A 27,679-nucleotide genomic window follows, 5' to 3' on the forward strand; every position below is an offset into this window, starting at 1 on the left:
GATAGATTGGCGAAATTTCCAGAAGTTCTAACTCCCGAAAGGGAAGGAACTTCGATAGCTGCAGCAGCGGGTGTTTCTCCACAAAGAGACCCCAGCTACCCGGACACACCCTACTGGACAGGATGCTAAAACGTGTCAAACTAGGAGGACGCACATGTGGTGAAATATATGGGCGACCTTTACAAGAGGTCAGGATGCCACTGGATAAAACGCAGCATAAATGGGGGGAGGAAATAGGCTTGGAGATAGGGGGAAGATGCGGATCGAAGTGCTGCACAGGATCAATTCCACCTTCTCTTCTGCAGGCTCTGGGTCACTGTCCGTGTGGTGTTTGCACATTCTCCCCGTGTTTACGTGGGGTTATCCCCAAAACACAAAGATGTTCAGGGTAGGTGGACTGAACACGCTAAAATTGCCCCTCAATTGGAAAAAATGGATTTGGCACTCTAAATTTTAAAAAGTTTTTAAAAAGGATGGGAGGCAGAAGACGGGAAATTATATGCCGTTTGGCCTGACTTTGGTCGTTGGTAAGATTTTAGAGTCTGTTGTTGAAGATGAGATCACCGAGTACTTGTAAGTGCATGGTAAAATAGGAATGAGCACGGCTTTGTCAAAGGGTGGTCATGTCTGACAAATCTGTGGGAGCTCTTTGAGGAGGTAACAAGGAACTGCGGCAAAGGAGAATCAGTGGACGTGATTTATTTAGATTTCAGAAGGCCTTTAACAAGGTGCCGCCTGGGAGATTGTTCAAAGTGTTAAGAGCCCATGGTGTTAAGATAAAGACATTGGCATGGATAGAGGATTGGCTGACTGGCAGAAGGCAGAGAGTGGGGATAAAGGGGTCTTTTTCAGAATGGCAGCCGGTGACTAGTGGTGTGCATCAGGGGTCCGTGCTGGAATCACAACTTTTCAGAATATACATTAATGATCTGGAAGAAGGAACTGAAGGCACTGTTGCTAGGTGTGCAGATGATACAACGATAGTATTGAGGAAGCAAGTGGGCTGCAGATGGATTTGGAACGGCTAGGTGAATGGGCAATGAAGTGGCAGATGAAATGCAATGTGGAAACGTGTGAGGTTATGCAGTTTGGAAGGAGGAATTTAGACATAGAATATTTTCTAAATGGGGAAATGCTTCTGAAACCAGAAACACAAAGGGACTTGGATGTCCTTGTTCACGAATCTATCAAGGTCAACGTGCAGGTTCAGTCGGCAGTTAGGAAGCCAAATACAATACTGCATTCGTGCCAAGAGGGTTAGAATCGAAGACCAGGGATGTACTTCTGAGGCTGTATAAGGCTCTGGTCAGACTCAAATTGGAGTATTTTAGGCAGTGTTGGGCCCCGTATCTAAAGACAGGTGTGATGGCCTTGGAAAGGGTCCAGAGGAGGTTCACAAGAAGGATTCCTGAAGTGAAAAGCTTGTCGTATGAGAAACGGTTGAGAATCCTGGTCTGTACTCGTTGGAGTTTAGAAGGATGAGTGGGGGGGGGGGGGGGGGGGGGAGGATCTTATTGAAACTTACAGGATACTACGAAGCCTGGATAGAGTGGACATGGAGAGGATGTTTCCACTTGTAGGAAAAACTAGAATCAGTGGACACAATCTCCGACTAAAGGGACGATCCTTTAAAACAGAGATGAGGAGGAATTTCTTCAGCCAGAGAGTGGTGAATCTATGGGATACTTTGTCGCAGACAATTGTAGAGGCCAAATCACTGCGTGTCGTTAAGACAGAGATAGATAGGTTCTTGATTAAAAAGGGTATCAGGGGTTATGGGGACTAGGCAGGAAAATGGTGATGAGAAAAATATCAGCCATGATTAATGGGTCTAGTGGCCTAATTCTGCTTCTATGTCTTATGATGATGATGATAATAACCGCTTATTGTCACAAATAGGTTTCAATGAAGTTACTGTGAAAAGCCCCTAGTCGCCACATTCCGGCGGCTGTTTGGGAGCCCGGTACGGGAATTGAACCCGTGCTGCCGGCCTTGTTCTGTATTACAAGTCAGCTGTTTAGCCCCCGTGTGGTAAACCAGCCCCAATGGTCTTATGGTCTTTAAGCAATGTGCGCCCAACTCTCTGCTTTATCTGTATGTTTCACTCAAACGATCAGGTACTCGGTGTGTTAAAGAAAATTGCTTTCTCTGCTTCTCCTTCAGAACTCATCTGATTAAAACACAGCCTCCTCCGTCCTTGGACAGTGCCAGATCTTGGTGGTTGTCTCTGGACTATGAACTCGGTAAAGTCATGCCTTCTTTCTCCAAATATGTTACTCACGCCATATGTTGCTCAATCGCATGAGATTAACACAAACGTTCGAAAAGTAACTGCACAGGAAATAGGTAAATATTTGGATACTGGAATCATCAAGAACTTCCTGTTCCATTCCCGCATCATTCATTCCCACAATCAGATCATTCAGCACAAGGTGCCTATCTGATCTCTGAGCAGAACTACTAAATTACTCTCACTCCACTGCTCCGTTCCGCTGCCTTGCTAAAGGTTCAATTTCAGGACGTTATCCTATTCCTTTTTTTACTTTTAAATCCGCTTCCACCAGCCTTTTAGTCAGTGAACACGTCAGAAACACTCACATTGCAAAAGAAATACATGCGCAACTTGTCTTTGGTTCTTTGGCAGATGCCAATCCTTCAAATGAAAATCCTCTGGTGACTGAACCTTCTGCCACTAGAGGCAATATTTCCTTATTTATTCAACCGGAATTGTTGACAGCAGAGCAGACTCGATGGGCCGAGTGGCCTAATTCTGCTCCTATGTCTTATGGTCTTGTGGTCTAATATCAACCAAATATTCGCTCAGACTTCCCTGTTTTACAGAGAACAGGATCACATTCCCCAATCTTTGCACAAAGCGGAAGCATTTCTTCATTAGTTCCATTTTAATGATTCTGACCCGCACCCTTTCTGAGACCCTCAAATCATTCTCAGATGTGTAGACCAGATTTGAACATTAATCTAGCCGAGATATTATCAACGGTATACAAATGCATAGTTGCCTTCAACAGTTTCACCTTCGATACAAGCTTCCTGTTGATCAAGCCAATAACCTAAAATGCATTTAACAGAAGTCGCAACCTTTCCTCCCGTCACATCATCTCTCTCGCTCTTTCCACAGTGCCTTACAACTTGCAGCATTCACTTTATATTGTCTGTCCTCATTCTTCCAAGCCCCTAAACCGATCCCACAGTGTGCACTGCCCTTCTGAATATTTGTCCATTCTCTGTCACTACAAATGAGCATTCTGAATATGACAGAACTGGAAAGTAATCATTACTAAATTGAAGCATTGTTGGTATTATAAAACATAGACGGCGATGGTGCAGTAATCATCATGTATATTATAAATATCTACCTGGATATTATCAGTGGTCTGTATCATATTGTAACCTGATCATCAGTTTCTGGATTGAAGGAAGCTGCTGGTTCTGAGGCTCCGGCATTCTGATCAGTCACTTAACCGTGAACCCGTTCAGGGTTTGTTAAAGGTATTACCGGCACCATTGCAATAATAGTGGAAATACGACCACCCAACAAAATCACATGGACCAATCTCCCAACTCACTGCACTAAGGGATAGGGGGCGGGAGCCTCCAGTGACAAAACAACACGTCCTCAACCCCCCTGTTCAATAGACTGAGGTGGGAGGGGATTTTTATAATAATCATAATAATCTTTATTATTGTCGCAAGTGGGCTTACATTAACACTGCAATGAAGTTACTGTGAAAATCCCCTAGTCGCCACATTCCGTCGCCTGTTCGGGTACACAGAGGGAGAATTCAGAATGTCCAATTCATCTAACAGCATGTCTTTCGGGACTTGTGGGAGGAAACCGGAGCACCCGGAGGAAACCCACACAGACACGGGGAGAACGTGCAGACTCCGCACAGACAGTGACCCAAGTCACAAATCGACCCCTGGACCCTGGCGCTGTGAAGCAACAGTGCTAACCACTGTGCTACCTTGGCGCCCAGTTTGAGCTCCGTTTCAACCGCAGCTCACAAATCCAATGAAGCGACAGGAAACTGGAGGCTCCCTGGTAGCAGGAGCTGTGGATCTTCGACTGAGTGTTCACAACCGACTGTCCCCCTTAAATACTCAAGTTCTGTTGTGAGGTGGACTGTGGGCGTGGCCTAATTTGCCGATATGAGGGCGTAATTTAATTTCAATTCAGCTCGGTGGAACAGTGCTCCAGAGCAGTCCAGGTCTGCAGTCTCCAGATCCCCGTCATCTAAACTATCAGCTCCAGGCAGCAGAACGATGGGAAGCCTCCTTGTTTTCACCCTGTGTGTCTGTTTACCCGGTGAGTACCAATCAAACTAACCCACATTGTGTGGATTTAATATAAAGCTGCCCGAATCCATTCCAATTACAGACCCTGTCTGGGGTTTTAGCCCTGATGTGTGTTTCTGGCTATGATGGTCCATTAAACTGTCTCTGTTTAATTTCCAGGATGTTTGAGTCAGTCAGTGACACAGAGCCCGGCAGCGGTGACCAGGGAGGAGTGTCAGTCCCTCACCATCACCTGTGTTTTAGATAGTGGAGGCTATACTGTTAAATTGAAGAGCGGGGATTTCTTCAGACAAACCCAGCCCGGCACACAGCGGGAGCGGGTCTCCAGCGGAGGGAGGTTTGTTGTGTCGGTGAATAAAGCAGCAAGGACATTTTGGCTGGAAATTCGGGATGTGAAAGTTGAAGACAGCGTCACATATTACTGTAAAGCTCAGTACGAATACTGGAACACACGGTGATGGTTCTCGGCTTCCCGCGATACAAAATCCCTCACTGCGGATTATCACATAAACAAATGTAAAAGCGGAGTTAATCTGCCCTGAAACCTCCACAGTTCCGCCTCACACTGTCTATTCCATGCTCTGGTTTATAATGAGACTGGATCATTCCCGTTAACATCTTGAGTTTTATAAACGCTGAGTGTGTGTGGATGTTGATGCTTTTCCCGGAATTAGTGTCAGTGAATGGAGATTGGGAATGACTGATCCCAGTGACAGACCCTCAGACCAGTCGGATCCTGTTCCAACAGCTGGAACCGGGAACCGCAGTCCCCACTGCTGAAGTTATGTCCCCACGTTCACCATATAGCCGGGGTTTTTATATTGACTTGCCATACGGTGCTACTTTGGGATATTCACAGTGACGGAGATCTGGACAATTTCCTCCGTACAAAGCAAATAACAATTCGCCCGGCCTGGCAGCGAATTTTCGGGCTGATGTTATTGTGGCTGTAACCTGGTTACGTTTCATTGTAATTTCCACCATTTTCATCTTTCTTTTCCATTTTTCTTGGTTTACATGAAGCGAATATTTCCTGCCTCGTACAATTTAGTCATAGCTCAGGGCCTCACAGAGAACGGTTTAAATCAACAAAGTCTTTGAAACGTTGGGTGTTGTTTATGTATTTCAAACCTCCGAATAATTGGGCAGCTTCGAATGACTGGTGATCATTTTCCTGCGGGTTGAGGTGTCAGTGGTTATTGTACCGGGGAGTCTGAGAACCGTATCACTGTGTGATAACTGGTACGATGCTTCTGCAGAGGGATCTGGGACGGTGGTGACTGTCACAGCCGGTAAGTGTCTCCAAACCCCGCTGTGTTACAGAGTGTGTCGGTGAATGTTCAATTTATAATTATGATCTGTATTTCTTAAAACCGATTGAAACTGGAGCTCATCTGTGTTATAAGTAATATTATTGGCTGCAGATCATCCGCGATGCTGAGGAATCCTGGAGCATCCGCGATGCCGAGGAAGTTGTGGATAGCACATCCAGTGAGTTGGTCACACCGCAGATTAAAATTACTGAGGCAAATAGGGAATGGGTGACCAACAGACAGAGGAAGAGTAGGAAGGCCGTGCAGATTTACCGTTTTGGAAACTGTTGGGGGAGATGGCTCACCAGGGGAAGGTGGCAGCAGCCAGGTTCATGGCACCATGGCTGGCTCTGCTGCACAGAAGGGCGGGAAAAAGAGTGGCAGAGCTATAGTGATAGGGGATTCAATTGTAAGGGGAATAGACAAGCGTTTCTGCTGACGCAAACGAGAATCCAGGTTGGTATGTTGCCTCCCTGGTGCAAGGGTCAAGGATGTCTCGGAGCGGCTGCAGGGCATTCTGGAGGGGGAGGGTGAACAGCCAGCTGTCGTGGTGCATATAGGCACCAACGATATAGGTAAAAAAATGGGATGAGGTCCTACAAGCTGAATTTAGGGAGTTAGGAGTTAAACTAAAAAGTAGGACCTCAAAGGTAGTAATCTCAGAATTGTTACCAGTGCCACGTGATAGTCAGAGTAGGAATGACAGGATAGCTAGGATGAATACGTGGCTTGAGAGATGGTGCAAGAGGGAGGGTTTCAAATTCCTGGGACATTGGGACCGGTTCTGGGGGAGGTGGGACCTGTACAAATCGGACGGTCTGCATCTGCGTGGGACCGGAACCAATGTTCTCGGGGGTGTGTTTGCTAGTGCAGTTGGGGAGGGTTTAGACTAATGTGGCAGGGGGATGGGAACCGATGTAGGAAGTCAGTGGGGACGGAAATAAAAGGCAGGAAGGGAGAGTGTGTAAAGCATGACCAGAGAAAGCAGGGCAGAGAGCAAGGAAAGTCTACATTAAACTGCATTTATTTCAATGCAAGGGGCCTGACGGGCAAAGCGGATGAACTCAGGGCATGGATGGGCACATGGGACTGGGATATTATAGCTATGACTGAAACATGGCTAAGGGAGGGACAGGACTGGCAGCTCAATGTTCCGGGGTACAGATGCTATAGAAAGGATAGAACAGGAGGTAAGAGAGGAGGGGGAGTGGCGTTTTTGATTAGGGAGAACATCACGGCAGTACTTAGAGGGGATATATCCGAGGGTTCGCCCACTGAGTCTATATGGGTGGAACTGAAAAATAAGAAGGGAGAGATCACCTTGATAGGACTGTACTACAGGCCCCCAAATAGTCAGCGGGAAATTGAGGAGCAAATATGTAAGGAGATTACAGATAGCTGCAAGAAAAACAGGGTGGTAATAGTAGGGGACTTTAACTTTCCCAACATTGACTGGGACAGCCATAGCATTAGGGGCTTGGATCGAGGGAAATTTGTTGAGTGTATTCAGGAGGAATTTCTCATTCAGTATGTGGATGGGCCGACTAGAGAGGGGGCAAAACTTGACCTCGTCTTGGGAAATAAGGAAGGGCAAGTGACAGAAGTGTTAGTGAGGGATCACTTTGGGACAAGTGACCATAACTCCATTAGTTTTAAGATAGCTATGGAGAATGATAGGTCTGGCCCAAGAGTTAAAATTCCACGTCCACTGTCCCTGGCTCCTTCAAGTGCAGGAAGTGTGTCCAGTTGCAGCTCCTGTTAGACCGCTTGACGGCTCTGGAGCTGCGGATGGACTCACTTTGGAGCGTCCGCGATGCTGAGGACGTCGTGGATAGCACGTTTAGCGAGTTGGTCACACCGCAGGTGAAAGGTACTGAGGGAGGTAGTAAATGGGTGACCAAAAGTCAGCAAGAGTAGGAAGGCAGTGCAGGTGTCCTCTGCGGTCATCTCCCTGCAAAACAGATATACCGCTTTGGATACTGTTGAGGGAGATGGCTCACCAGGGGAAGGCGGCAGCAGCCAGGTTCATGGCACCGTGGCTGGCTCTGCTGCGCAGCTGGGCAGGAAGAAGAATGGCAGGGCTATAGTGATAGGGGACTCAATTGTAAGGGGAATAGACAGGCGGTTCTGCGGACGAAATCGAGACTCCAGGATGGTATGTTGCCTCCCTGGTGCAAGGGTCAAGGATGTCTCGGAGCGGCTGCAGGACATTCTGCGGGGGGGGAGGGTGAACAGCCAGCTGTCGTGGTGCACGTAGGCACCAACGATATAGGTAAAAAACGGGACGAGGTCCTACAAGCTGAATTTAGGGAGCTAGGAGTTAAACTAAAAAGTAGGACCTCAAAGGTAGTAATCTCAGGATTGCTACCAGTGCCACGAGCTAGTCAGAGTAGGAATGTCAGGATAGAGAGGATGAATACGTGGCTCGAGAGATGGTGCAAGAGGGAGGGATTCAAACTCCTGGGACATTGGAACCGATTCTGGGGGAGGTGGGACCAGTACAAACCGGACGGTCTGCACCTGGGCAGAACTGGAACCGATGTCCTAGGGGGGTTGTTTGCTAGAGCTGTTGGGGAGAGTTTAAACTAATGTGGCAGGGGGATGGGAACCGGTGCAGGAAGTTGGAAGGTAGTAAAACAGGGACAGAAATAAAAGGCAGTAAGGGGGAAAGTGTAAGGCAGAGAAGCCATAGTCAAAAATCAAAAAGGGCGACAGTACAAGGTACAGTGACTGAGGGGAGCTCAGTGAATAGGACCAGGAATACCAAAAGAAATAAAACGGGAAGTGAAAACATTAATGGTAAGCGATGCGGCAGGTTGTTACAGGAAGATGTGGGTTCGACGACAAGGAAAATTAGGAGAAAGGTTAAGAGGAATTATAACTTAGGAGAGGTTACTGATCGAGGTGTTAAGATTCAGAACAGAGGTAAAAAAGCCAACATAAGTGTACTTTACCTGAATGCTCGTAGTATTCGGAATAAGGTAAATGAGTTGATGGCGCAAATCATCGTGAATGACTATGATTTAGTGGCCATTACTGAAACATGGTTAAAGGATGATCACGGCTGGGAGTTAAATATCCGAGGGTATCAAACTTTTCGGAAAGACAGAGTGGATGGTAAGGGAGGTGGTGTAGCTCTGTTGTTTAAGGATGACATCCGGGCAACAGTAAGGGATGACATCGGTGCTATGGAGGATAAGGTTGAATCCATTTGGGTGGAAATCAGGAATAGTAAGGCGAAAAAGTCACTGATAGGAGTAATCTATAGGCCACCAAATAGTAACATTATGGTGGGGCAGGCAATAAACAAAGAAATAACAGATGCATGTAGAAATGGTACAGCAGTTATCATGGGGGATTTTAATCTACATGTTGATTGGTTTAACCAGGTCGGTCAAGGCAGCCTTGAGGAGGAGTTTATAGAATGTTTCCGCGATAGGTTCCTCGAACAGTATGTAATGGAACCTATGAGGGAACAAGCGGTCCTAGATCTGGTCCTGTGTAATGAGACAGGATTGATTCAGGATCTCATAGTTAGAGATCCTCTCGGAAGGAGCGATCACAATATGGTGGAATTTAAAATACAGATGGAGGGTGAGAAGGTAAAATCAAGCACTAGTGTTGTGTGCTTAAAAAAAGGCGATTACAATGGGATGAGAGAAGAACTAGCTAAGGTAGACTGGGAGCAAAGACTTTATGGTGAAACAGTTGAGGAACAGTGGAGAACCTTCCAAGTGATTTTTCACAGTGCCCAGCAAAGGTTTATACCAACAAAAAGGAAGGACGGTAAAAAGAGGGAAAATCGACCGTGGATATCTAAGGAAATAAGGGAGAGTATCAAATTGAAGGAAAAAACACAAAGTAGCAAAGATCAGTGGGAGACTAGAGGACTGGGAAATCTTGAGGGGGCAACAGAAAGCTACTAAAAAAGCTATAAAGAAGAGTAAGATAGATTATGAGAGTAAACTTGCTCAGAATATAAAAACAGATAGTAAATGTTCCTACAAATACATAAAACAAAAAAGAGTGGCTAAGGTAAATATTGGTCCTTTAGAGGATGAGAAGGGAGATTTAATAATGGGAGATGAGGAAATGGCTGAGGAACTGAACAGGTTTTTTGGGTCGGTCTTCACAGTAGAAGACACAAATAACATGCCAGTGACTGATGGAAATGAGGCTATGACAGGTGAGGACCTTGAGAGGATTGATATCACCAAGGAGGTAGTGATGGGCAAGCTAGTGGGGCTAAAGGTAGACAAGTCTCCTGGCCCTGATGGAATGCATCCCAGAGTGCTAAAAGAGATGGCTAGGGAAATTGCAAATGCACTAGTGATAATTTACCAAAATTCACTAGACTCTGGGGTGGTCCCGGCGGATTGGAAATTAGCAAACGTGACACCACTGTTTAAAAAAGGAGGTAGGCAGAAAGTGGGTAATTATAGGCCAGTGAGCTTAACTTCGGTAGTAGGGAAGATGCTGGAATCTATCATCAAGGAAGAAATAGCGAGGCATCTGGATGGAAATTGTCCCATTGGACAGACGCAGCATGGGTTCATAAAGGGCAGGTCGTGCCTAACTAATTTAGTGGAATTTTTTGAGGACATTAACAGTGCGGTAGATAACGGGGAGCCAATGGATGTGGTATATCTGGATTTCCAGAAAGCCTTTGACAAGGTGCCACACAAAAGTTTGTTGCATAAGATAAAGATGCATGGCATTAAGGGGAAAGTAGGAGCATGGATAGAGGATTGGTTAATTAATAGAAAGCAAAGAGTGGGGATTAATGGGTGTTTCTCTGGTTGGCAATCAGTAGCTAGTGGTGTCCCTCAGGGATCAGTGTTGGGCCCACAACTGTTCACAATTTACATAGATGATTTGGAGTTGGGGACCAAGGGCAATGTGTCCAAGTTTGCAGACGACACTAAGATAAGTGGTAAAGCAAAAAGTGCAGAGGATACTGGAAGTCTGCAGAGGGATTTGGACAGGCTAAGTGAATGGGCTAGGGTCTGGCAGATGGAATATAATGTTGACAAATGTGAGGTTATCCATTTTGGTAAGAATAACGGCAAAAGGGATTATTATTTAAATGATAAAATATTAAAACATGCTGCTGTGCAGAGAGACCTGGGTGTGCTCGTGCATGAGTCGCAGAAAGTTGGTTTTCAGGTGCAACAGGTGATTAAGAAGGCAAATGGAATTTTGTCCTTCATTGCTAGAGGGATGGAGTTTAAGACTAGCGAGGTTATGCTGCAATTGTATAAGGTGTTAGTGAGGCCACACCTGGAGTATTGTGTTCAGTTTTGGTCTCCTTACTTGAGAAAGGACGTACTGGCACTGGAGGGTGTGCAGAGGAGATTCACTAGGTTAATCCCAGAGCTGAAGTGGCTGGATTACGAGGAGAGGTTGAGTAGACTGGGACTGTACTCGTTGGAATTTAGAAGGATGAGGGGGTTCTTATAGAAACATATAAGATTATGAAGGGAATCGATAGGATAGATGCGGGCAGGTTGTTTCCACTGGCGGGTGAAAGCAGAACTAGGGGGCATAGCCTCAAAATAAGGGGAAGTAGATTTAGGACTGAGTTTAGGAGGAACTTCTTCACCCAAAGGGTTGTGAATCTATGGAATTCTTTGCCCAGTGAAGCAGTAGAGGTTCCTTCATTAAATGTTTTTAAGATAAAGATAGATAGTTTTTTGAAGAATAAAGGGATTAAGGGTTATGGTGTTCGGGCCGGAAAGTGGAGCTGAGTCCACAAAAGATCAGCCATGATCTCATTGAATGGCGGAGCAGGCTCGAGGGGCCAGATGGCTTACTCCTGCTCCTAGTTCTTATGTTCTTCTGTTAATTGGGGCAAGGCAAATTTTGATGGTATCAGACAGGAACTTTCAGAGGTAGATTGGGGAGACTGTTGGCAGACAAAGGGACGGCTGGTAAATGGGAGGCTTTTAAAAATGTGTTAACCAGGGTGCAGGGTAAGCACATTCCTTTTAGAGTGAAGGGCAAGGCTGGTAGAAGTAGGGAACCCTGGATGACTCGAGATATTGAGACTCTGGTCAAAAACAAGAAGAAGGCATATGACGTACATAAACAACTGGGATCAAGTGGATCCCTTGAAGAGTATAAAGATTGTCGAAATAGAGTTAAGAGGGAAATCAGGAGGGCAAAAAAGGGACATGAAATTGCTTTGGCAAATAATGCAAAGGAGAATCCAAAGAGATTCTACAGATACATAAAGGGGAAAAGAGTAACTAGGGACAGAGTAGGGCCTCTTAAGGATCAACAAGGACATCTATGTGCAGAGCCACAAGAGTTGGGTGAGATCCTGAATGAATATTTCTCATCGGTATTCACGGTGGAGAAAGGCATGGATGTTAGGAAACTAAGGGAAATAAATAGTGATGTCTTGAGAAGTGTGCATATTACAGAGGAGGACGTGCTAGAAGTCTTAAAGCGCATCAAGGTAGATAAATCCCCGGGACCTGATGAAATGTATCCCAGGATGTTGTGGGAGGCTAGGGAGGAAATTGCGGGTCCCCTAACAGAGATATTTGAATCATCGGCAGCCACAGGTGAGGTGCCTGAAGATTGGAGAGTGGCGAATGTTGTGCCCTTGTTTAAGAAGGGCAGCAGGGAAAAGCCTGGGAACTACAGACCGGTGAGCCTAACGTCTGTAGTAGGTAAGTTGCTAGAAGATATTCTGAGAGACAGGATCTACAAGCATTTAGAGAGACAAGGACTGATTCGGGGCAGTCAGCATAGCTTTGTGCATGGAAAATCATGTCTCACAAATTTGATTGAGTTTTTTGAGGGGGTGACCAAGAAGGTAGATGAGGGCATTGCAGTAGACGTTGTCTACATGGACTTTAGCAAAGCTTTTGACAAGGTACCGCATGGTAGGTTGTTGCAGAAGGTTAAAGCTCACGGGATCCAGGGTGAGGTTGCCAATTGGATTCAAAATTGGCTGGACGACAGAAGACAGAGCGTGGTTGTAGAGGGTTGTTTTTCAAACTGGAGGCCTGTGACCAGTGGATCGGTGCTGGGTCCACTGTTATTTGTGATTTATATTAATGATTTGGATGAGAATTTAGGAGGCATGGTTAGTCAGTTTGCAGAGGACACCAAGATTGGTGGCACAGTGGATAGTGAAGAAGGTTATCTAGGATTGCAACGGGATCTTGATCAATTAGGCCAGTGGGCCGACGAATGGCAGATGGAGTTTAATTTAGATAAATGTGAGGTGATGCATTTTGGCAGATCGAATCAGGCCAGGACCTACTTACTCAGTTAATGGTATGGCGTTGGGGAGAGCTATAGAACAAAAAGATCTAGGAGTACAGGTTCATAGCTCCTTGAAGGTGGAGTCGCAGGTGGACAGGGTGGTGAAGTAGGCATTCGGCATGCTTGGTTTCATTGGTCAGAACATTGAATACAGGAGTTGGGACGTCTTGTTGAAGTTGTACAAGACATTGGTACGGCCACACTTGGAATACTGTGTGCAGTTCTGGTCGCCCTATTATAGAAAGGATATTATTAAACTAGAAAGAGTGCAGAAAAGATTTACTAGGATGTTGCCGTGACTTGATGGTTTGAGTTATAAGGAGAGGCTGGATAGACTGGGACTTTTTTCCCTGGAGCGTAGGAGGCTTAGGGGTGATCTTATAGAGGTCTATAAAATAATGAGGGGCATAGATAAGGTAGATAGTTAACATCTTTTCCCAAAGTTAGGGGAGTCTAAAACTAGAGGGCATAGGTTTAAGGTGAGAGGGGAGAGTTTCAGAAGGGCCCAGAGGGGCAATTTATTCACTCAGAGGGTAGTGAGTGTCTGGAATGGGCTGCCAGAGGTAGTAGTAGAGGCGGGTACAATTGTGTCTTTTAAAAAGCATTTAGATAGTTACATGGGTAAGATGGGTATAGAGGGTTATGGGCCAAGTGCGGGCAACTGGGACTAGCTTATTGGTAAAAACTGGGCGGCATGGACTGGTTGGGCCGAAGGGCCTGTTTCCATGCTGATTTCAGAGCAGAATATGATTCTGGAGTTGGGTCCAGGTCTTTCCTGTGGAAACTGTATATGGAGCAGGAGGTTAGAGGGATAGGGGTAGTGGTAATTGTGGATGGGTGGTGTTGGCGGCGGTTGACAGTTTGTGGACCATTACTCGGTTTAATGGCACATGCTCAACATCACAGGCTCTCTCATTCCTAACTGTTTTTAATGAAAGCAGATTGTCGATCGTGCGGACTCCGCTGTCGGAGTTGGACTGTCAGGGGGGTCTCTGTCTGTCCATTTGGGCACCAAGAACATAGAACATACAGTGCAGAAGGAGGCCATTCGGCCCATCGAGTCTGCACCGACCCACTTAAGCCCACATTTCCACCCTATTCCGTAACCCAATAACCCCTCCTAACCTTTTTGGTCACTAAAGGCAATTTATCATGGCTAATCCACCTAACCAGCACATCTTTGGTCTGTGGGAAGAAACCGGAGCACCCGGAGGAATCCCACGGAGACACAGGGAGAACGTGCAGACTCCGCACAGGCAGTGACCCAGCAGGGAATCGAACCTGGGACCCTGGCGCTGTGCAGCCACAGTTCTACCCACTTGTGCTACCATGCTGCCCCCCGTGCTGACCACGTCGGGTCTTAGAGCTCTCTTCACGGCAGCCGTTCGTTCTCCAAACTGCGCAATGTGATTGATGCACCGTGTGAATAAACTCAACATTTCAGGAAATGTATATACCGACATTTGAAACAGTCCGGAGAAAAATCACGAGGTTGATCCCGTCTTTGGAGGTAATTTCTATGAAGGAGTTTCAAAGAAAGAGACGTAACCTTATTGAGACATATAGGATACTCTGGGGGCTTGACAGGCTGGATGCTGAGAGGATTTCCTCTTGTGTCTCGAACCAGAGAGCATGATATCTGAGTCAAAGCACGCCAGGTAAAACAGAGATCAGGAGGAATCTGTTCTCTCAGAGAGCCGTGAATCTGTGGAATACTGGCGCTAAGCATGTTCAAGGCTGAGAGAGGCAGATATTTAATCAATGAGGGGATCGAGCGCTAGGGGCATAAGGTGGGACAGTAGAGTTGAGGATTATCGTCATGAAAAATATTAAGATGGATAAGTCCCCAGGGCATGATGGGATCTGCCCCAGAATACTGAAGGAGGCAAGAGAGAAAACTGCTGAGGTCTTGACAGAAATCGTTGGACCCTCACTGTCTTCCGGTGATGTCCCGGAGGACTGGATAATAGCCAATGTTGTTCCATTGTTTAAGAAGGGTAGCAAGGATAATCCGGGGGACTACAGGCCGGTGACCCTTACGTCACTGGTAGGGAAATTACCGGACAGAATTCTTCGAGACAGGATCTACTCCTATTTGGAAGCATGTTGACATATGAGCGAAAGACAGCACGGTTTTGTGAAGGGGATGTTGTGTCTCGCTAACTTGACTTTTTCGAGGAGGTCACAAAGATGGTTGCTGCAGGTAGGGCAGTGTATGTTGTCTATATGGATACAGAACTTGCTAGGTCATAGAAGGCAGAGAGTAGCAATGGAAGGGTGCTTTTCTGATTGGAGGGCTGTGACTAGTGGTGTTTCGCAGGGATCAGTGCTGGGACCTTTGCTGTTCGTAGTATATACAAATGATTTGGAGGAAAATGTAGCGCGTCTGATTAGTCAGTTTGCGGACGACACAAAGGTTGGTGGAATTGCGGATAGAGATTAAGACTGTCAGGGGATACAGCAGGATTTATTTCCTTTGGAGACTTGGGCTGAGAGATGGCAGATGGAGTTTAATCCGGACAAATGTGACGTATTGCATTTTGGAAGGTCTAATACAGGTAGAAAATATACAGTGAATGGTAGAACCCTAAAGAGTATTGACAGGCAGAGAGATCTTGGGTACAGGTCCACAGGTCACTAAAAGTGGCAACATAGGCAGAGAAGGTAGTCAAGAGGCATACGGCATGCTTGCCTTCATTGGCCGGGGCATTGAGTATAAAAATAGCCACGTCATGTTGCAGCTATATAGAACCTTTGTTAGGCCACACTTGGAGTATAGTGTTCAATTTTGGTCGCCACACTACCAGAAGGATGTGGAGGCTTTCGAGAGGGTGCAGAAGAGATTTACTAGGATGTTTCCTGGTATGGAGGGCATTAGCTATTCAGATAGGTTGAATAAACTATGTTTGTTCTCACTGGAACGATGGAGTTTGAGGGGACGTAATAGAGGTCTACAGAATTATGAGGGACAGAGACAGAGTGGATAGCCAGAGACTTTTTCTCCAGGTAGAGGGGTCAATTACTAGCGGGCATAGGTTTAAGGTGCGCGGGGGGGGGGGGGGGGGGGGGCGGGCAACGGGGGTGACGGGGGGGACGGTTTAGAGGAGATTTACGAGGCACGTTTTTTACACAGAGGTTAGTGGGTGCCTGGAACTCGTTGCCCGAGGAGGTGGTGAAAGCAGGAAGGATAGTGACCTTTAAGGGGCATCTTGACAAATATATGAATAGAACGGGAATAGAGAGATACGGACCCCAGAAGTGTAGACGATTTTAGTTTAGACGGGCAGCATGGTCGGCTTGGAGGGCCGAAGGGGCTGTTCCTGTGCTCTACTTTTCTTTGTTCTTTTGATTATATTAGATTAGCCATGACCTCATTGAATGCAGGAACAGGCTCGATGGACCGAGTGGCCAACGTCAGCTCCTACTTCTTATTGTCTTAACATAGAACATAGAACATAGAAAATACAGCACAGAACAGGCCCTTCGGCCCACGATGTTGTGCCGAACCTTTGTCCTAGATTAATCATAGATTATCATTGAATTTACAGTGCAGAAGGAGGCCATTCGGCCCCCTGAGTCTGCACTGGCTCTTGGAAAGAACACCCTACCCAAACTCAACACCTCCACCCAACACCAAGGGCAATTTTGGACACTAAGGGCAATTTATCATGGCCAATCCACCTACCCTGCACATCTTTGGACTGTGGGAGGAAACCGGAGCACCCGGAGGAAACCCACGCAGACACGGGGAGGACGTGCAGACTCCGCACAGACAGTGACCCAAGCCGGAATCGAACCTGGGACCCTAATGTTTCCGACTCAACTGCTTCCACAGGCAGTGCATTCCATGCCCCCACTACTCTCTGGGTAAAGAACCTACCTCTGATATCCCTCCTATATCTTCCACCTTTCACCTTAAATTTATGTCCGCTTGTAATGGTTTGTTCCACCCGGGGAAAAAGTCTCTGACTGTCTACTCTATCTATTCCCCTGATCATCTAATAAACCTCTGTCAAGTCGCCCCTCGTCCTTCTCCGTTCTAATGAGAAAAGGCCTAGCACCCTCAACCTTTCCTCGTAAGACCTACTCTCCATTCCAGGTAACATCCTGGTAAATCTTCTTTGCACCTTTTCCAAAGCTTCCACATCCTTCCTAAAATGAGGTGACCAGAACTGTACACAGTACTCCAAATGTGGCCTTACCAAAGTTTTGTACAGCTGCATCATCACCTCACGGCTCTTAAATTCAATCCCTCTGTTAATGAACGCGAGCACACAGTAGGCCTTCTTCACAGCTCTATCCACTTGAGTGGCAACTTTCAAAGATGTATGAACATAGACCCCACGATCTCTCTGCTCCTCCACATTGCCAAGAACTCTACCGTTAACCCTGTATTCCGCATTCATATTTGTCCTTCCAAAATGGACAACCTCACACTTTTCAGGGTTAAACTCCATCTGCCACTTCTCAGCCCAGCTCTGCATCCTAGCTATGTCTCTTTGCAGCCGACAACAGCCCTCCTTACTAGCCACAACTCCACCAATCTTCGTATCATCTGCAAATTTATTGACCCACCCTTCAACTCCCTCATCCAAGTCATTAATGAAAATCACAAACAGCAGAGGACCCAGAACTGATCCCTGCGGTACGCCACTGGTAACTGGGATCCAGGCTGAATATTTGCCATCCACCACCACTCTCTGACTTCCAGCGATTAGCCAGTTCGTTATCCAACTGGCCAAATTTCCCACTATCCCATGCCTCCTTACTTTCTGCAGAAGCCTACCATGGGGAACCTTATCAAATGCCTTACTAAAATCCATGTACACTACATCCACTGCTTTACCTTCATCCACATGCTTGGTCACCTCCTCAAAGAATTCAGTAAGATTTGTAAGGCAAGACCTACCGCTCACAAATCCGTGCTGACTATCCCTAATCAAGCAGTGTCTTTCCAGATGCTCAGAAATCCTATCCTTCAGTACCCTTTCCATTACTTTGCCTACCACCGAGGTAAGACTAACTGGCCTGTAATTCCCAGGGTTATCCCTAGTCCCTTTTTTGAACAGGGGCACGACATTCGCCTCTCTCCAATCCCCTGGTACCACCCCTGTTGACAGTGAGGACGAAAAGATCATTGCCAACGGCTCTGCAATTTCATCTCTTGCTTCCCATAGAATCCTTGGGTATATCCCGTCAGGCCCGGGGGACTTGTCTATCCTCAAGTTTTTCAAAATGCCCAACACATCTTCCTTCCTAACAAGTATTTCCTCGAGCTTACCAGTCTGTTTCACACTGACCTCTCCAACAATATCGCCCCTCTCATTTGTAAATACAGAAGAAAAGTACTCGTTCAAGACCTCTCCTATCTCTTCAAACTCAATACACAATCTCCCGCTACTGTCCTTGATCGGACCTACCCTCGCTCTAGTCATTCTCATATTTATGGTCTTATGGTGTAATAGGACTACAGCCAGGTTAGAGACCTGCAGCGGCTCGTCCAATACCTGCCCCTAGACAGCAGGAGCGTGACACAGCATACTCCAGAAAAAGATTATTGCAGCTCCAGATGGAATTTTATTAATGTGCAATACGTCACTGAAATTAGTTACGTTGTACCAGCCATTTATTTCATTTGCCTTCATATAAGATTCACTTTGCTCCTTGTTTTCCACCATCAGATGTAAATGTGATAGTTTGGGAATGCAGACACTTCCTATTTTGAATGCAGATGTTTGAAAGGTGGGAATGCGATAATTATCAATATCCCTGATTATTGTTAAATGAAACAGTGACAGTGCAGTGCGAGAATGAGGATCATGTCTTAAAATAATAAAGGAGAACGGTAACATAGAGGACAATTATAAGCTGCGGGAATGTTAATTTAGAACCAGCAATATATAATTAATGGAGGGGAAAGAAAGATTGGATGATCTCTGAATACAGCCAGATACACGGGTGCATTATCGGGTTTGGAGATGAAAGGACTGAAATGGACTACGGTCTGGAATGCTGCATAGGATCCAGTCTCCTCAGTTCAGAAACGATCTCCATGCTTGGGAGGAAATTTAACAAATATTCCTGAGATACATTACTGTGAGTTGAAATTAAGTTCTTTAGACCGAGATTCCATGTAATGTAGAGCTCGGAGATGTAACTTCGCCAGAACATACAATGTGTTCAAGGGGCTTGGCAGAGCAGATACTGGGTAAGTGTATCCACGCTGTTTAGGTTATAACTTGGGATCCCAGTTTCAGAATATGTGTTTCGGCAGTAGAGTAAAGAAAAGGATACATTTCTTCAGTTAATCAATTCTTGTGAATCTTTGATTTCTGTTCCTCAGGGAGTTCTGGATTCTCAGATGTGAGTTTATTCATAGAAGTGTTCAATAGATGATTAGATACAAAAGTATCAAAGGTAATGGCGACAATGGGGGACTAGTTGTTGAGGTAGGGGATCAGCGATGATATAAATGAATTGCGGGTCAACTTTGAAAGGAGGTCTCGTCGGTTTTGCTTCTACCCGTTAGAAATTATCTTTTGAATCTTGCAGTTCAGCGGACGGAAATCAGCAACAATGCAAATCTCTCTGGAAAGATTCAACATGTTGGGTCCATTTTCACCGAAGGATGAAGAATCACGAGGAGGATTGATACATAAATTAAATTATGAACATAAATCTCAATGGCGATTTGTGCGTTCTTCCAGAGGAAGGGACGGTGAACATGTAATAGTCATTAACAGAAAACAGACACAAATTGAAAACAGATATTTCAACTCAGAGACATCAGGATATACAATTCGCTGCCACATTGAGTGGTTGGCGCAGAGACTATTGATTCAGAAATGGGTAGGATTGAAAATAAAGGAAGGGAAACAGAATGGAGCGAAACAAGGTGCTGGATGGAAATGGCCAACTCGATTTCGGGCGGGTTAGGCTGACCTGGAGTATGCACAGACATAAATCAGTTGGGCCAAATCGTTCATTCCTCTCCAGTAAATTATACACAATGTAAAACTTACAGAAAAGTCCGCTCAGAGAACCCGGGAAAGAATCAGTTAATAAAGAGAAAGAATTGTAATTGTCAGAGAGCCGGAAGAGGCAGTTGCCAGTGAGTAACAGTAAACCCACTGCGGAAACTGAACAGACTGAACCCAGCCGACAACTGAGAGACTTTGGGACAAGTTCCCATGATCACGAAAAGCAAAGACAGCGCAAAGTAAATGTAGAAATAAAATGAAACTAACAGTAAATGATTCAATTTAAAGAGAAACGGAGAAAAATATTATTGATTGAAGAAAATAGACAAATAGAGTAAAAGACAATCAGAAACTCCGGGAAATTATAAATTGCAGTCAGTGATTGACATATAATTACGGATGCCCAACGTCGGTTTGTATCCATAGCCAATGAATCGCAATCAGTTTCTGTTGGATCTTGCTGCGCTAAGTGATAAATGCAGTTCGGTTACACTCGGCCAATTATATCAGGAAACAGATTGTCTCACTGATATGACAATGTTCCCTCGCGTCTGTCCCTCAGCAAGGAAAATAGGAGCAGAAATGTCACATCCACGGTAAAACCATACAGAAGTAAGGATTGCATTAGGCACCACGGGCAGATGCTGCCCTTTTGACAATGAAATACAATTCTTCCCATGAACCATTTAATTTTCCCATAAATCTGCATTTTCCTATCCCGGTCATTGACCATTGCCAGATTATAAACCTTTGTGGAATCAGCTCCCACCACTCATTCCGACAGTGCATGGCGGAACTTTCGAGCTTGTGGCGTTAAAGATAATAACCACTCATCCCTCACTGGTTCGTGTTGACATAAAAGTTCATACAGTTCAAGCAGAATTAAAATAAAAACAATGCTATAAACAACTGAGCTATTCGCGTGATTGACAAATAATGGCTCTCCGAATAAAACAAACGTCGTTTTTTTCATCCGCCAGATTCCTGTCCCTTGGTGTCCAAGAACCCGCCTCTCCAAACTTCTGCTCCCGGTGACACAGTTACTTTAAACTGGGAATATTCAGGATTCTGTCAGTACACAGTACACTAGTACCGTCACTCCTCAGGACAGGCTCCGGAATACCTGCTTCAGAGACACACTTCAGGACAGGAGAATAAAGAAAACGCTGCCGGTGGGAGAATTTCTGCTTCTATTGATACTGCCAAGAGAATCAGCCGGTTAAAGATCTCCAAACTTCAACAGAGCGACTCTGCTGTGTATTGCTGTGAGCTGAGCCGCCGCGCAGCACAGTGATTCAGAGCACGGAAAGAGCTGTACAAAAACCTGAACATGGTGAGGATTACACACACAGTGATTCAGGGCACGGAAAGAGCTGTACAAAAACCTGAACATGGTGAGGATTACACACACAGTGACACAGAGCACGGAGAGAGCTGTACAGAAACCTGAACATGGTGAGGATTACACACACAGTGACACGGAGCATGGAGAGAGCTGTACAGAAACCTGAACATGGTGAGGATTACACACAGAGTGATACAGAGCACGGAGTGAGCTGTACAGAAACTTGAACATGGTGAGGATTACACACACAGTGACACAGAGCACGGAGCGAGCTGTACAGAAACCTGAACATGGTGAGGATTACACACACAGTGATACAGAGCACGGAGAGAGCTGTACAGAAACCTGAACATGGTGAGGATTACACACACAGTGACACAGAGCACGGAAACAGCTGTACAGAAACCTGAACATGGTGAGGATTACACACACAGTGACACAGAGCACGGAGAGAGCTGCACAGAAACCTGAACATGGTGAGGATTACACACACAGTGATACAGAGCACGGAGAGAGCTGTACAGAAACCTGAACATGGTGAGGATTACACACACAGTGACACAGAGCACGGAGCGAGCTGTACAGAAACCTGAACATGGTGAGGATTACACACACAGTGATACAGAGCACGGAGAGAGCTGTACAGAAACCTGAAAATGGTGAGGATTACACACACAGTGACACAGAGCACGGAGACAGCTGTACAGAAACCTGAACATGGTGAGGATTACACACACAGTGACACAGAGCACGGAGACAGCTGTACAGAAACCTGAACATGGTGAGGATTACACACACAGTGACACAGAGCACGGAGTGAGCTGCACAGAAACCTGAACATGGTGAGGATTACACACACAGTGATACAGAGCACGGAGAGAGCTGTACAGAAACCTGAACATGGTGATGATTACCCACACGGTGACACAGAACACGGGGAGAGCTGTACATTAACCTGAACATGGTGAGGATTACACACACAGTGATACAGAGCACGGAGAGAGCTGTACAGAAACCTGAACATGCTGAGGATTACACATACAGTGATACAGAGCACGGAGAGAGCTGCACAGAAACCTGAACATGGTGAGGATTACAGACACAGTGATACAGAGCACGGAGAGAGCTGTACAGAAACCTGAACATGGTGAGGATTACACACGCAGTGACACAGAGCACGGAGAGAGCTGTACAGAAACCTGAACATGGTGAGGATTACCCACACGGTGACACAGAACACGGGGAGAGCTGGACAGAAACCTGTACATGGTGAGGATTACACACACAGTGATACAGAGCACGGAGAGAGCTGTACAGAAACCTGATCATGGTGAGGATTACACACACAGTGATACAGAACACGGGGAGAGCTGTACAGAAACCTGAACATGGTGAGCATTACACACACAGTGATACAGAGCACAGAGAGAGCTGTACAGAAACCTGAACATAGTGAGGATTACCCACACGGTGACACAGAACACGGGGAGAGCTGTACAAAAACGTGAGCATGGATCAAGAAAAATGGTTTAACCACTGATTAACCTGGGGTATTTGCCAATCGTGTGAATTGCTCAGTTTGTGTGGCAATGTTATCACTTTAATTGCATTTGAATTGTATTCACTGTTACAATACAATTCTTACAATGCAAACCACTGGGGACTGAGGTGATATTTTATTCCAGCCAGCAAGCTCTAACGATCTGGAATGCACTGTCAGAATGGGAGGTGGGAGCTGATTGAACAGTGATTTACAAACGGGTAAAGTTCAAATACGGGAAAAGGATAATAACAGGGCTATGGGAAAATCATGGTCGAATAGTATTTCATTCATGAAGGAAAGACATTCACCCGAGGTAGCGAATGTCATCCTTATTTCTGTTTGATTCTACCATGGATATCACTACTCAGTTCCTTTTTTCCTTGCTGAGAGACAAACCCAAGGGATCATTTTTTCATCCGTGAGCCAATCTGTTCCTAAAATAACTGGGCGGACAGTAACCCAAGCGGTTTTTATCACCAGGCACAGCAAGATCCAACATAATTTATTGCGAATCAACAGGAACTGTGGGGCGCAACTGATATTGAACACCGGTGGTCAGCGGTCAATCCCTGACTGCGGTTTAACATTTCCCGGAGTTTCTGATTGACTTTTCATCGATTTGACAATTTTCTTCTATCAATAATTCTTTTTCTCCGTTTCTCTTTAGATTTATGTATTTACTGTTAGTTTCGATTTGTTTCTAAATTTACTTTGTGCTGTTTGTGTTTCTCGTCATCGTGGGAACTTGTCCAATCTCACAGTTGTCGGTTGGGTTCAGTCTGCTCAGTTTCCGCAGTGGGTTTCACTGCTACTCACTGGGAACTGCCCCTTCCGGCTCTCTGACAATTACAATTCATTCCGCCCATTGACTGATTCTCTCCATGGTTCTCTGTGCGCAGTATTATCTGCGGTTTGCATAGTATAGAAATTGCGGAAGAGGAATAGACCATTCGGCCCAACTAAATTGTATTTGCGCATATATTTGCGATCAGAGGGTTAGATAGGGTGGACAGTGAGAGCCTTCTCCCGCGGATGGAAATGGCTAGCACGAGGGGACATAGCCTTAAACTGAGGGGTAATAGATATAAGACAGAGGTCAGAGGTAGGTTCTTTACGCAAAGAGTAGTGAGGCCGTGGAGTGCCCTACCTGCTACAGTAGTGAACTCGCCAACATTGAGGGCATTTAAAAGTTTATTGGATAAACATATGGATGATAATGGTATAGTGTAGGTTAGATTGCTTTTGTTTCGGTGCAACATCGTGGGCCGAAGGGCCTGTACTGCGCTGTATTGTTCTATGTTCTATATGCTCCAGACCAGACTGTCCCCTCCCGCGCGACATCTAATTGACCATTCCCATCCAGTCCGTGTGTCGGTCTATTCTGTTCTCTTTCCAGTATTTCCAAGTCTTCCCATAAATGTATCAATACTCTCTCCTCCAAGCTCCGTGTGGCAACAGGGTCCATATTCTCACAACCCTGTGTTTAAATTTCTTCTACTTCATATCTGCATTTGTTCGGTTCCTGATATTTATCAACATAGAAACGTAGAAAACCGGTGCAGGAGTAGGCCATTCGGTTCTTCGAGCCTGCATCACCATTCAAATGGTCATGGCTGATAATGCAAATTCCGTCTCACACTCCCACTTTCTCTCCATTCCCTTGCTCCCTTCAGCCGCAAGGGCCACGAGCAGTTCCCTCTTGAATATATCCAACGAACTGGCCCCAACGGCAATTCCACAAGTTGACAACTCTCTGAGAGAAGAAGTTCGTCCTCGTCTCAGTCCTGAATGACTCATTCTTTATTCTTAGGCTGTGACCCCCTAGTCCCAACATCGGGAACATTCGTCCCGCATCTAGCCCGTGCAGTCCCATCAGGATTGTACATGTTTCTATGAGATCGCCTCTCATCCTTCTAAACTCCAGTGAGCACAAGCCCAGCCGATCCAGTCTTTCTTCATTTGTCAGTCTTGCCATCCCGGGAATTAGTCTGGTGAACTTTCGCTGGACACCCTCAAAAGCAAGAATGTCCTTCCTCAAACTAGAAGACTAAAACTACACACAATACTCAAGGTGTGGCCTCACCAAGGCTCCGTATAACTGTAGAAAGCCATGCAATCTCCTATGCTCAAACCTTCTCTATCTGATGGCCAGCATACCATTGGCTTTCCTCGTCGCCTGTTGTACCTGCATGCCAACCTTCAAGGACTGTACATGTGAGGTTACCCTCCTTGGTGGCAAAAACAAGAAGGCAGATTATTCGCTGAATGGAGTAAGTTTAGGAAAATGGGAAGTGCAACGAGACCTGGGTGTCGTGGTGGGACAGTTGTTATTGATACTCCACGAGGGTGGCACGCTGGCGCAGTGGTTAGCACTGCTACCTCACGGCGCCGAGGACCTGGGTTCGAACCGCCGGGGCCACTGCCCGTATAGAGTTTGCACATTCTCCCCATGTCTGCGTGGATCTGACCCCCACAATCCAAACATGTGCAGGAAAGGTGAATTGGCCATGCTAAATTACCACTTAATTGGAAAAATTAAAAATAAAGTCCACGAGACCATATGTACATTTATATTGCATTAGATCTTGTCACCAACATGCCTCCGACGTGGAGTATTAATAACAACATAACACAGTGTAGTATAAACAGTGGCCAAATCAAGTGCGATATGAGCAATGGCATGGTGTGTGCAGCAGTAACTGATACTGCACCTACTATAATGAAATAAAAGAGTAAATGCTGGAAAATCTCAGCAGGTCTGACAGCATCAGAATGGAGAGAAAAGAGCTAACGTTTCGAGTCCAATGACTGTCAAAGCTTTGACAAAGAGTCATCGGACTCGAAACGTTAGCTCTTTTCTCTCCCTACAGGTGCTGCCAAACCTGGTGAGATTTTCCAGTATTTTCTCTTTTGTTTCAGATTCCAGCATCCGCAGTAATTTGCTTTTATACTATAATGAAATGATGCACTAAGCTAGACAATGCCTCTGTAGTTTACGAGGTACAATCTCAGGTAATACCACACAGAACCGTGCATCATCGAAATATCAAAACATTTTAGATAGTAGTAGGAGTAGGCCATTTGGCGCTTGGAGCCTGTTCCTCCATCCAACATGATCACAATGTGGCTGTTTAGCACAGGACTAAATCGCTGGCTTTGAAAGCAGACAAAGCAGGCCAGCAGCACGGTTCAATTCCTGTAACAGCCTCCCCGAACAGGCGCCGGAATGTGGCGACTAGGTGCTTTTCACAGTAACTTCATTGAAGCCTCCTTGTGACACTAAGCGATTTTCATTTCATTTCAATAGTTCTCTATTAAAACTATACCCCAGCACATTCCCCATACACTTTGACACATTTAGTGTTCAGAAATCTATTTCCTTCTTAAATATATTCAGTAATTTTGCCACCACAGCTCACTGACCGAAAAATGTTCATTTCTAGATTTTATAGATCGTGCCTCCATTTTCACTGCACTTGGTGCTATTGCTTCTGAGTCATGTCTCGATAATTACTTGCCCCAATGATATCGGAATTGATATTCCACCAGCCAGGTATCAATTGTTCCTTCACTAAAACTTTAAATTCATACTGAACCATTTTAAGGCACTTTCAGTATGTACGGTTTATTAGGACAAAGCATTTGCCTGCGATCGGCTCGACCTCATCCGCCCTCCCATGTTAGCGATGAGTTATTTCAAGTTCCTTCGTTGCAAATATCTTTCAATATTAGTGTATCAATGCAACACTAAACACCAGAACACTTACAAATACGCAAACCACGTATCCATCAACTAAAAGCACAATATGTCAGAGATTGAAAGAGGCAGGTTTTTATCAGAGACCAAACTTCAGCTCAGAGTTAACAAGAGGAATTCTGATTGATGGAGATGCAGAGAACTATCTTGGGGCTAGGAGGGACCACAGAAGCTGCAGTCAGCAGTTTCATAGAATATACAGTGCAGAAGGAAGCCATTCCACCGATCGAGTCTGTACCGGCTCTTGGAAAGAGCACCCTACCCAAGGTCCACACCTCCACCCTATCCCCATAACCCAGTAACCCCACCCAACACTAAGGGCAATTTTGGACCCTAAGGGCAATTTATCATGGCCAATCCATCTAACCTGCTCGTCTTTGGACTGTGGGAGGAAACCGGAGCACCTGGAGGAAACCCACGCACACACAGAAAGGATGTGCAGACTCCACACAGACAGTGACCCAAGCCAGAATCGAACCTGGGACCCTGGAGCTGTGAAGCAATTGTGCTATCCACAATGCTACCGTGCTGCCACGTTGGCAATGAATTCACTCCCCTTCCTAAGGGAACAAATGAAAGGCATGGACTCGTTTCTTAATTTGTTTGTTCACCGATCTGTAACTAAAGTGCATGTTGGAAGTTAATTGCCCCTCTGGAGACTCTCATTGTTATAAGTGAGGGACCCTTTGCACGCCTTGCAGAGCGAGTATGTACACCTGGCATAATTCAATTGGTTCCTGAAAGACGATGCATGGACCAGCGAATGGACCATTTTATGTCATTTAATACCCAGCACTCGCTATTATTGGTGTCCCAGGTAAGAGAGGAATCTCAACTATAATATTTGTTTTTCTTCTGAATCTCCAGAAATCTTGTCTCTTCCTTTTAAGGATCGTGCTGGAAACGTTATTGCATTGTGGTATATTAGAGTGCATCAACTAATTTTTTATTACAGAGCAGGACAATAAATGGTCAATAAATTACCCGTCACACTTATAGAACAACTGTTTATTAGACTGCAGAAATATGAATTATAATGGTTAGCATTGCACGGACGTTATATTGTTAAGCATTGCAACCATTTGCTACAAATTGTTATTGGGCTGCAGGGTGGCACAGGAATGGGGAGGGACTAGTCTAATAGGG

The 27,679-nt window shown here is 45.6% G+C and overlaps 1 pseudogene; it reads left to right on the forward strand.

The window, feature by feature from the left end:
* The first annotated feature begins 499 nt into the window (after positions 1-499).
* On the forward strand, positions 500-21,182 carry LOC140422616 (uncharacterized; annotated as a pseudogene).
* Positions 21,183-27,679: the final 6,497 nt, after the last annotated feature.

The sequence above is a fragment of the Scyliorhinus torazame genome, chromosome 5, assembly GCF_047496885.1.
Source record: "Scyliorhinus torazame isolate Kashiwa2021f chromosome 5, sScyTor2.1, whole genome shotgun sequence".
Lineage (NCBI taxonomy): Eukaryota > Metazoa > Chordata > Chondrichthyes > Carcharhiniformes > Scyliorhinidae > Scyliorhinus > Scyliorhinus torazame.